This window comes from Miscanthus floridulus, chromosome 7, assembly GCF_019320115.1.
Source record: "Miscanthus floridulus cultivar M001 chromosome 7, ASM1932011v1, whole genome shotgun sequence".
Lineage (NCBI taxonomy): Eukaryota > Viridiplantae > Streptophyta > Magnoliopsida > Poales > Poaceae > Miscanthus > Miscanthus floridulus.
In genome coordinates this window covers 131,295,133-131,306,853 of record NC_089586.1, presented here as the reverse complement: position 1 = coordinate 131,306,853, position 11,721 = coordinate 131,295,133, and the positions used below count along the sequence as shown (strand labels likewise).

General features: G+C 39.7%; 1 pseudogene; it reads right to left on the bottom strand.

Moving 5' to 3' along the window:
* Positions 1-317: 317 nt before the first annotated feature.
* On the bottom strand, positions 318-9,961 carry LOC136464826 (AP-1 complex subunit gamma-2-like; annotated as a pseudogene).
* Positions 9,962-11,721: the final 1,760 nt, after the last annotated feature.

Below are 11,721 nucleotides of genomic sequence, written 5' to 3'. Positions count from 1 at the left end.
GATGGCGCAGTCACGATTTTGAAAACCTCCCCTGATAACTCATTTTGGCCTATCATAGGACAAACTCTTGAGAGAGTGCCGCCAAACAATTCAGCACTCGGCAGTGCTGGCCGAGCGCCGGGGCCTGCACCTGGTCGACCTGCTAGATGTATGTACCAGCCGTGTCGCATACCAGCGGTTTAAACTCTATTCACCATGAGAAGGCAGTAATTAAAAGTTTGCGAATTACAGTACAATTCCGCGCGTTGGGCGTCCCCTAACTTTCACGGCTCTCTGGTAGTGGCAGGCAGTACAAGAAAAACAGAAGCCATTTGTAATGATGAGGAGCTGAAGAAACTTGTTCAGATTATCCTTTAGAGTGGTGTCGAATACATCACGATGAATCTGAAGATCACATCGCTGCTGGATACTATACATACAATATATATAAGGGAAAACGAATGGCCGGAAGAAACTATTTTCTCTAAGTACCCCCGCAAATGGGGGAACAAGAATATTAAAAAGAAAACGAGGAACAGGGTAAAATAAGGCTTCGCTCTGTGCCTGTTCCCGACACGTCAATTCGAGAGAACTGTCACAACATGACATATAATATACACAAACGGCACTATAGTCCAGAAGGAAAATTGCTGACTTGGCCTTGTTCCAATCTGTCCTCGCCATTCACTTTGTAAGACACCCGGATACGCATTGCAAGCGGTTTCTGCTTAGCAGGATAGAGGGAGAAGAAACATCAGATATAAGTATAGGAATATGGAATTAATGAAAAGATAAACTCCAAAACAATGCTGGATAAAGTGGTTACAGGATTATCAAGGTTTATAAAATTATGTATATACAGAGCATCGGTGTATAATCCAAAAGTCTCTGACTATGGCTGGTTCTTGTCCTGCGCAGGGCTCGTTTGATTTGTCAAATTCAAGAGTCCATCTAAATTTGACCAGTTACCATCCGTTATGATCGTTTATAGCAGATTGTCACTCATCAAAATAAAGTTTACCAATTTGAAGTGAAATAAATACTTTCAACTTCAAAGGTTCCGTGACCAGGATTTGTTCCAATGGTACCCACCAAGAAAATTTGTTACAGGCAGTGATTAAGGATTCAAAACCCTGGTTATAATTGTGGTAGAACAAATTAGGGACTCTAATGATGTGCGCAAAATGCTTAAATCTTTTGATAACAACATTGCTCTTGACTACGACAATATAGGTTATTCGAATCTAAGCAGAATAGCAGATACACGCTAACAGGCACATTGATGGGAATGGTGTTGGATATGGAAGTACATGTAAATTAAAAAATGGCAGCAAGTAGCTTGTATGAGCATATGCCAATTTTACTATAATCTACATAGCAACATATGGCTATAGAGTAGACAAATACATATATAATCATTACAGAGCGAGACATACTCTCACAGTTACAGTTAATCAATTATGCGCACTAGAGACAAAAGAATATATTAATCTGCCTCTATCTTGATCACATGTGTTATGCATCATTTTGCAAAGTGCACACGAAAAAAAAGGCTCATGTTGTTCCTTATGTAGTTATATTAAAAAAAACAAAAAGGTAACATTTAGTCGAGTTACAGTACATGGAACAACAGTCAACAACTTATCTAAGAAATAATGAAAGACACAGGAGCAGCGATACAAATACATGTCTGTTTTCCAACAACGAGGGCATTTCAGCAGTTACAATCCATTCCATTAAGCACATTTTTTTCTCAAATGAATCCATTAAACTTGTTAAGCTTTATTTTTGAAAAGAATTGCAACAGTATGTTATAAACTTTTTGGCCTAGACTTTTCCTGTTAGTACTTCTACTACAGCTGTATAATGTCAATTGTCAACCATTGTAAAACACATCATATGGAAGAAGACTAAAATGAAGTCACTGAAAAGATATACAAAAGCTGAACTGGAAGTGAAGGATGCAGATCTTCATATACCTGTCCCTGTTGGTTATTGGTGACATTGAGCCCTTGTGTGACTGAACCATTTCCATTAGCTGGAACAGTGTTGCCACTAGCCGGATCCAGTCTCAATTGGATGAAACTGCAAGAATAAGAAACATTATCAGCATATCAATTATAAAACTTCTTATTAAAGAACACAAAGAACGAAGCACGAAATGATGATATGTTCAGCCTCTTTCCACTGCTCTAAGTCTAAGGTGAAGAAAGATGGTAAGGATCAGAGCACAGAGTAACTACAAAACTCAAGCTATATAAATTTATGGAAAAAACGAAAGAATGTTCAACAGCTTCAGACATGGGTAAGCTGAATAAAAGATTCGCACTATAAACTATCATGGAAGTATCATCGATTTTAAGTGTAAAAACTATATATGTAGAATAAAAACCGTGGAACATCAAGGTGCTAGTGCCAGTGAAGAGCTCAAAAATAGATTACAGCATACAGCAATAAGATGTTACCTTTGGAACAGCAGCCTGAAAAATAAAATCTGTAAAAGTACTAGATGTCAAATTTGTAAAAGTGGTATGAATTGTAGTCTCTCGTGGGTTTCCAGGCTTCCTTTTGAAATCGAACGTGATCTTCAAGGTTGCACTCTGGAAAGCTGTTATTGATGGATGGGTTGTATTCTCAAGTCCTGCTCAAATTAGGAGGATTTAGTGACCATGAAGACATTATAATTACTTTGTTTGCCAATATGAACAATCAAACTAACCAGAAATAGAAGTATTTGAGGACAAACCATCGAGCAGATCCATGTCCTGAGGTACCACTGGTGTGGGTTTAGTCTCTGCTGCAATAGTGGTAGACAATTCATCAAGTGGTTATAATCAGAAAATAGGTGTCTACATTAAACCAAAGTAACCAGAAGGAAATGTACCTGGTGACAAACTACCGAAGGAGGTCAATAGCTTCAGGTACAGCAGGAACAGGTTTAGACTCTGCTATATCAGTATAATAACAAAATTCAATAACAGTCATAACTCATAAATAGAAATACAGGAAATTGCTACAGCTAAAATTACTTTAACCTTGTCCAGGATGACGGAAGTCTGTTACGGGGGTGCCATTCTGTGATGGAGATGGTCCAATGGACAGAAGATCCATAAGAATATCTGTGCTTGCGGTCGAAGTTACACCTGAACAAAACAGAAAGATTGGATATTGCTAAAGCAAGGAAATTTTCTGATAATAACATAAGTGCCCCAAAAGATAATAACTGAAGTACACAATAAAGACCAATAACAAGAAACGAGGTTACATACAAAATTTTGGATCCCATATTATAGCACTAGAAGTAAATTTAAGGATAGGAGGGTAAATTACTAATTAGCAAATCACTGAGGATGCAGTGAACTCAAACTTCAGAAAAGGTAAAAGTGCATATTCTGAAGGGGTGTGTGTGTGTGTGTGTTGTTGTTGGTGGTGGGGGGTGGGGGGGTGGGGGGACAGACGGGAGAGAGAAGTCCTCCAGCTCTCAGTGTAATAAGATAAGCAAGCTAACATGGGAACTGCACATGAGAACAGAGATAGCAGGAAAAAGAATACCTGTCGTTGATGAACTCACTCCAATACCCAGAAGATCTTGCAAAAAATCATTAGGTGTTGTAGTAGAAGCAATGGTTGAAGCTGGGGCACCATCAGAACTCAAATCAAGCAAATCAGCTAAAGGAGCTGAGGTGGGTTTTGCTACACCATTCGGAAGCTTAAGGCTTCCAGGAGTGACTGTTGGGGCAAGTTTATCTGCTGCAATAGTTGCTTGTGTAGCAGTAGCCCGCTTCACCAGATAACTAGCTTCATCCAATACAGGCATGCGTTCAAGCAAGGATGATCTGCACTTGAACCAGATTCTCTACGATTAATATCTGACATAACTAATACAATGATAAGCAAATCTTCTGCGGTAACATATAGAAGTTTGGTGGTCCACCTGATAGACTGATGTCTTTGTATAATGGAAGTGAATTCAATTGATCTTTGCTGTAGTTCAAGCACAACATTCTCTTTATTCTGGGCAACTATTTGTTTTACCCTCCTGTTTAGACAGTAAAGTCATAGTGAAAACAAAGCAGTATTATACTATAATAACCACCTAGCTAGAGTAAACACTATTTACAGACATAGTAAGCTTTGAAGTATTTTGGGGTTACAAAAGATCACCATAACAGGAATAATCGACACAGATATGATGCTGTTAGAGGGAAATAGCTATAAATCAACCGGAACATATAACCAAGTTGTATGACTAAATGTACTATCTGCTTTGAACTAGTCATACAATCCAGTCATATGTATAGCAGGGTTCTAGTAAGAGGTAGATATTAGTCTAAAATACCGGAGGGCAGATATATTATGTCAAGTTAACACTCAGAACAATGTGATCATCTTGTAAAGAAGATTCATTGAAGGTGCTATTAAAAACATGAGCAAATCATACATGATGGTGAGCAAATCATACTCTTGCCGACTTGGATATGTCATTGAATACTAGGTCAGTTAGGGCGCAAGAGGGTGTCCTGACCAGTTCTGTAGATCCAAACTTGGATCTCCAGCAATGTACTCAAATTTATCAAGAACGTCATGAATAAAAGAGAACCAAAAGTGCATCAAACAAATACAAGTTCACAGTTAAGAGAACCGCAGCTTTGAGTCAGTATCTCATGAAGTAATAATTTAGTTGAACAACCGTATGAGGTCAGGTTGAAAGATATCTTACTCTGACGTCGAAGGAAATCGTGAGGAGAGCTTCAGAAGAGCAACCAGACACATAGCTCCAGTTGTCACATCTGCTGAGTAGCGGTTAAGAGCGACCTCTACGGCACCCACAGCATTAGATTCTGTTACCTGAACAATTTGATGCATTTCTCATGATGTACCACAAATTAGATGAGTAGTACTGCATGGTAGGTTGGGAAAGGTTCCTGAACAATTTGATGCATTTCTCATCATGTGCCACAAATTAGAGTAGTAATGCATGGTAGGTGTAGGTTGGGAAAGATTCCTTAACAATTCAGTTCATTTTTCCTTAGCTAAATATTTAGTATTGTAAATAAGGCCATCTGCTATGCATACATATATATGAATAATGTGCAGTGGATTTCTGGAATAATTACTGAGCCCTTGTTTGGGTGGGGCCAGGATGGCTGTCAGCCTAGCTCCTTCAAGTATAGAGCACACAACAATAGAACCTAAATATGTGAATTCAGACTTCAAAGGATCAATAAAGAACATATCCTTCAAGAATTGTCCACTTACCTTAATTGGCTCCTCCCCGTCCAGCATGCCAACATTGTTCACCAGCATTTCACCATATTCACCAATGCACCAAACAGCTAGTCTTACTAAACTTCCCTAATCAGTATAATATTGACAACGTTACAGACATCAGGTAGGATGAGATGGAATGGAATGGAATGCAATAAGAGTATAAACTTTCCCCTAACCTGTTTACCATATGATTGTAAGGCCTTATACAATGACCTCACTGAATATCCTTGAAGCTCTGCTGTATTACTTAGTACAACAATAAGGGCATGACATATATCATCCTTCACATGATTTCCAGCCTGTTCAACAATAAGAGTGGAACATGAATTGAGTTTGATATCTCAAGCTATTTCAAGCAATGGATCACAACATAACTATGAACAGTGTCTCAATTCCCAATTACCAGCAACACCTAATGTGTGTGCAAAGATAGCAATATTTGTGTAGTTCAAAAGAGTTATGACAGGTTTTTTGGAGATAGTGGAAGTGCCTGGCATCCTTTGGAGGTTGCTGTGTGCATGTTGTAAGTATGAGGCACAAAAGGGCAAGGAGAAATGCAGGAAACCCAAGTCTAAGGCTAAAATCAAGGCTGTGGCCAGTATTATAGTTTATTCCGCTATGGAAAGGATAGCTGTGAAGAAACATTGAGAAACTTCCTTCCCTACAGTTTTTTAATTCTTATCAATAATTGCCAATGCAGGTAATAACCTCACTTGACATTTCCAGTACATACTACAAACTACTTAGGGCTTGTTCGGTTGTTCCGGAACGAGCCCAGGAACTGTTCCTGCTGATGATGGTTATTCAAATTAACAAAGCAATCCGGCCGGAAATCTATCCAGGAGGTCATTCCGAAGCAACCAAACATGCCCTTAGGGTGCTCTGTATTTACAAGCATGCAGGTTGAACAGATTTGTCCAGAAGATGAAATAATTGAGTCTTCCAACAGTGTTGCAGCAAAGATGCAAGGTTAGAAGTAAAATTGCAAGAAACCCAAAAAAATGGTGTTCTGGAGTGCAGACTTTTCGGATATAAAAGTATCTTCCCAGTACTTAAGTACTTACCAGAGATAAAACCTTGAACATCTGGTCAAGGTACCATAACTTCTCTTGAGAAAACCTATTGGCGATGCAACATTGTTAAACACTCCACAAGTCAATAAGAACCAACAAAATAAATAGATACTAACTTTTCAACTATAGAGCATATCTTTACTGTGAGATCTCCTATAAAGTCTGGATCCGCTATGTTTAAGTAATCAATGAGCTCTTTAGTCAAAGGCTTTACGTTTGTATCATTGACTAACAAATAAACAAGCTCAAGAGCCCTTTTGCGAATGGAGGCATCGGCATCCTGAAAGGTACACAGCAATTAGAAATGATAAAAGCCAGAAAAAAAGAAATAGAGTGCTTGAAACAGTAAATGTCAGGTTGATGTAGCTAGATAAACAGCAGACTTGATTATATACAGTTAGAAACTAATAGATCATATATTGTGAACTGTTGACTTAAATATTACTTTGCAATAGCAGTAACATATATACTGACTAATCTTCCTCGAATAACATGAATCCAGGTTTAGAATGTACTCCCTCCGTTCCAAATTGTAAATCGTTTTGGCTTTTCTAGTTACATATCTTCTGTTATGCATCTAGATATACACTGTCTAGATACATAGTTAAAACTAAGAATCTAGAAAAGCGAAAACGACTTACAATTTGGAATGGAGGGAGTAAAAGAAGCACTCTAAACCAAGTGCAGGATTGATGAAACTACAGAGAGCTCCAAACACAATATTGGACTAGATAAGCCAACCCTTTGTCACACACATCCATTCAAGAACTTTTCAAAGTTGGAAACATAAGGTGGGCCTACAATCTACACTGGGTTTGCAAAATGTGAATGCCTAAATCTTGAGAGTATTATGCTAACATGCTGAAGGTTAGATAGTGTGGGCATGTGGTATAATATGAGGGTTCTTGTAATAATCTAATAAATACAGAAATCGGCATGAATTAGTGTAAGATATAGTAAGACAAGCACTAAACATGGATAGTATTGCATGCATTCTTACCTTTACACACTCTAATATTGTTGTTCTGTGCCTCTGAACTGCTAGTGCATCAACTGCAATGGCCTTCATAAGCATGTTAAGAGCAACATATCTGAAAGAGGACAGGCACAGTAAATACCCCACCTATAAATGTTTCATTGATCAAAAGAACATAACCAACAGCAACCATTTGTTCCATGTATTATTGCTTGAAAAATAGTTGCAGCTGAATCAATTTCATAGGCTATAATAACTGCAACTGCAAGTTTAATATAGGCACATACTACAACTAGCAGGTCCATCAAGCATGGTAGAAGAAACTAATCACGAACAGTGCTTATAAAAAGAAGGAAAAACAATAAGCAAGTGAGAGCAAGAAGAAGAACATATCGACCTTATATTGTTGTCACGGTTAGACAAGAATCTACCCAAAATATTGATTGCCAGCACACGCAAACCACTAGTAGCTTCAATACCCATTATAGTCTGAACACATTCATACAGAATGGCATTTCCAGCATTCTTGTTGGACTCAGTTTTTGTTGCAACCTGGATAAATAATTGCAAGTTTAGTTAGCACAACATGGCATATATCAGACATCTGTCATGGGCTAAATAATGCAAAACTTGTCCATGGTATTATATAGCAGATCTTAATTGCAAGTTTAGTTAGCACAACATGGCATATATCAGAATCTGTCGGGCTAAATAATGCAAAACTAGTCCATGGTATTATATAGCAGATCTATAATATTGTCGCCTATACCATGATTGGCATGTAAGACCAAGAGGCATGAAAGTATTGAAACCAAGAAAAAATTTATGACTAAAAGATACATGCCCTTGCTGAAATATGGGTGCTTTCTACCATAAAACAATAAATGCAGCTGTAATGAATGTGAAACCAAAGATAACGATTAATTAATCACCTGAGCAAGAATATCATTCATATATTCACTGCAATCTGCATCTCCTTGACCCAGGATCCGCAAAAGTTTAAGGACTCGGAATATGCAAGAATGGATCAACAATGCCAGAAACATCATACTCAGGAGCATATGAACTATTGGACACATCTCTCAGTATGCGCGCCAAACCTTCAATGCAGTTCTGCAATGAGAAGAAATTGCGTCTCAGCCACTCAGGAATAGTACCATTTTCAGCAAAGAAAATGTTAAAAATTATAAAACTGTGCATCTCCTATACGAAGCGAGAGAGAGTGATACATCAATTATCAAATAGGATCACCATTTAATCGTCATGAGAAAATGTTAAACAAATAAATGACCTGGTTCCAGTTTTTTTTTCTCTGTATGCTTCCATGTAGAAATAGATGCCCTTACCTTTCTCAGGTACTCTAGAGCATCTCTGCTTGCCTTGCATAGTTCTGTGCAGAGCTGAATTGCAGATATAAGAACCCCATGGTGTTTTTCCTTCAACAATGATGCAGCCAGTCCCATGAAGTTCTCTGCCAAATCTGGCACTTTCCTGACAATCCTTATAGAGCACAAAGCAGCCTAATAAACAAGTAGAAGTATACCATGAATTAAATTGCATCCAAAAATACGCGTACAGCAGTTTACATAGACCAATTGATGAAACCATTCACAACGAGCCTGAATTTGGTAATTCTATGCAGTTTCTGAATCAACCTAGGTTTCAAGACTGTTCAAATTCCTTGAAATGACACATCAATAATTCAGCTATCAGTTGTTTGTATTCGCCATGCTCCACTGGGCTCGATTGAATGAATTACAATATACAGGAAAATACCTTTTTCTTTGTATTCACGTCCCTACTGCGCATCAACCTCTCCACTTCAGGTGAAAGATCCCGTGCCATTTCAGAAGAACAGATGTTCCCAAGAGCACACAGTGCAAGGCCCACGATGAACTGGTTCGTGTGGTTGAGATCTCTGCCACCAAATTAAGCACTAACATTACTCAAAACTCAGCACGGCATTTGAGCAGACAAACACTCGCGGAGTGATATTGCAGAGACAGCATGGGCGGCCTACTGTTTGAGGGAGTTGGTGACGAGCATGAGCACCTCCTGGCGCTCGTCGAGGAGCAGCATGAGGCCGAGGTAGCCCACCCGCTTCTCCGGGTACCCCGCGGCCGCGATGAGCTTGAGGCACTCCATCTGGGCGAAATGGGTGGGGTAGCCGAGCATGTGGATGAACATGAGCTTGGCCATGTTCCTGTGCCGGAGCTCCGGCTCATTCTCGCTGATGGCCGTGCGTATCGCCGCGCATTCCCGCCGCACCACCGCGCGCTCCTCCGCCGCTGTCTTGCAAGCGCGTATCGCGCGTATCATCTCCCTGCGAGAAGCTCACGAAGCGCAATTACAGCATTGGTACGCCGTACGCGGGTGCACGGCGGATCCGGCGCAGGTTTGGGGAATTTGGGGGTCTCACCGGAGGCTCGTCCCGGAGGAGAAGGGGTTCATGGCGATGTCTGAGGCGAAGTCCTCGACGATCTTCTCGACCGTGTCCATGTTGAGATCTCGGGGAGGGCACGCCGCCGCGAGGGGAGAGCTCGCGGGATCTGAACGTCGAGGTGGTTGGGGGCGGGAAGCAGCGGAAGGCGGGGCGTGTCGAGCGAGGTGGCGAACAGGGCTGCGGATCTGAGCACTGGAACTGGAGGTGACGGTGGAAGGAGCGATTACGCCCTTTGATCGTTATTTTGGCCCCCGTTTGGACTAATGAAGGAAGTGCGAATGAAGGAAACACGCCCAATTTTGACGGCCGTCTTTGAAATGAAATTGTTTTCCGTGGGTGCGTATTTTTTTTCGTTAAAAAGAGAAAAAATATTAAAACTTACTTGTACAACCACCACGACTGAATTGTAACTTGTGAACTAAGTGTACCTCAGTTAATCGGCTCCTTACGGTGAAATTTGCTATTCCGTTTCAGTTCTTGATTGATTTGATGTGGATACTTGTATATTTATGAATTTATTTTTAAGATGCAAGGTTTCTCTTGAAACATAGGGATTTCACATGAGTCATTTGAGAACCCGTTTACTTTTATAGAAAAATACAGGAACAAGAAATTTTCCAGCATCCAAATGAATCTAACCACGATGTGGCCATTAATAGCGAGATGTTTATGACGGCTTCATCAATATTGAGATCTATCAACTTAATCTCAGTCTTTTAGATGTGTTTATAGAGATAAGACGTGTGTGCATGTGCTCGTTTAGGCCTGGTTTAGTTCCCAAAAATTTTCACCCCAAACTATCACATCAAATCTTGCGGCACATGCATGGAGTATTAAATATAGACAAAAAAAAACTAATTGCACAATTTGGTTGGGAATCGCGAGACGAATGTTTTAAAACTAATTAGTCCATGATTAGCCATAAGTGCTACAGTAACTAGCATGCGCTAATGATGGATTACTTAGGCTTAATAAATTCGTCTCGTAGTTTTCAGGCGAGCTATATAATTAGTTTTTTTATTAGTATCCGAAAACCCCTTCCGACATTCCCGAAACATCCGATGTGACATCCAAAAATTTTCATTTCGCAAACTAAACACAGCCTTATAGAGATGAGTATGAGGTACAATGTACTTGTATGCGTTCATAAAGATAAGTATACGTGCATATACGAGTGTCAGTGTCGTGATTAAAAAAATGAGTTGTGATTTTTCCGACATCGCTAGAGAGTAGATACAGCAATGACCTGTTTGGTATCTTGGCGACGATGGTTTTGCCTAACTTGGCAGGGATACGTATTTGGTAGGTCAGTGAAAAACTCGCTTTGCTCGGATGCCATTTTTGTGCATCGATAACATTTTTTTGTTGTGATAACACTACTCAGCAAACTATATATACAGAAACCAAGCAGCATCAGCTGGCACAACTATGGTAAAAGTGCAGCCGATCAGAGCCTATGTGCGTGTATCATCGCTAACATTTCATTTTCCACGAGGACCTATTATATTATTTTTTCATGGCTCATGCAGGATCGAAGCAAATGAAGCATCACTGTAGCAGCAACAGAGTTTAGGACATCCACAATGGGCCAAAAATGTGACGTTGAGCATTCAGTGTCGCTACGGTCATTGACCACAAACATTGTGTAGTCACACCATAAGGAGCCGGCATATAAAAAAAATCACCTTATGTTTAAGGTCTACACATAAGAAATAATCTTTTTATTCGTATGTCTCACTCTTCCGCACGCCTGACTGCCTGAGCATAGAATTTTATGTGACATGGGACCATTGTTAAGACTTCTTTTGGCAGTATAAACATTGCTCTAAAAACAGCATATCTGGGTCCCATGCTAGCAGTACATTTTTGAGCTATAGCACATTGCGCTTGCCTTAGGCCTTGTTTAGTTTCAAAAAAAATTTCCAAAAAGTGCTACAGTAGCTATCACATCGAATCTTACGATACGTGCATGGAGCATT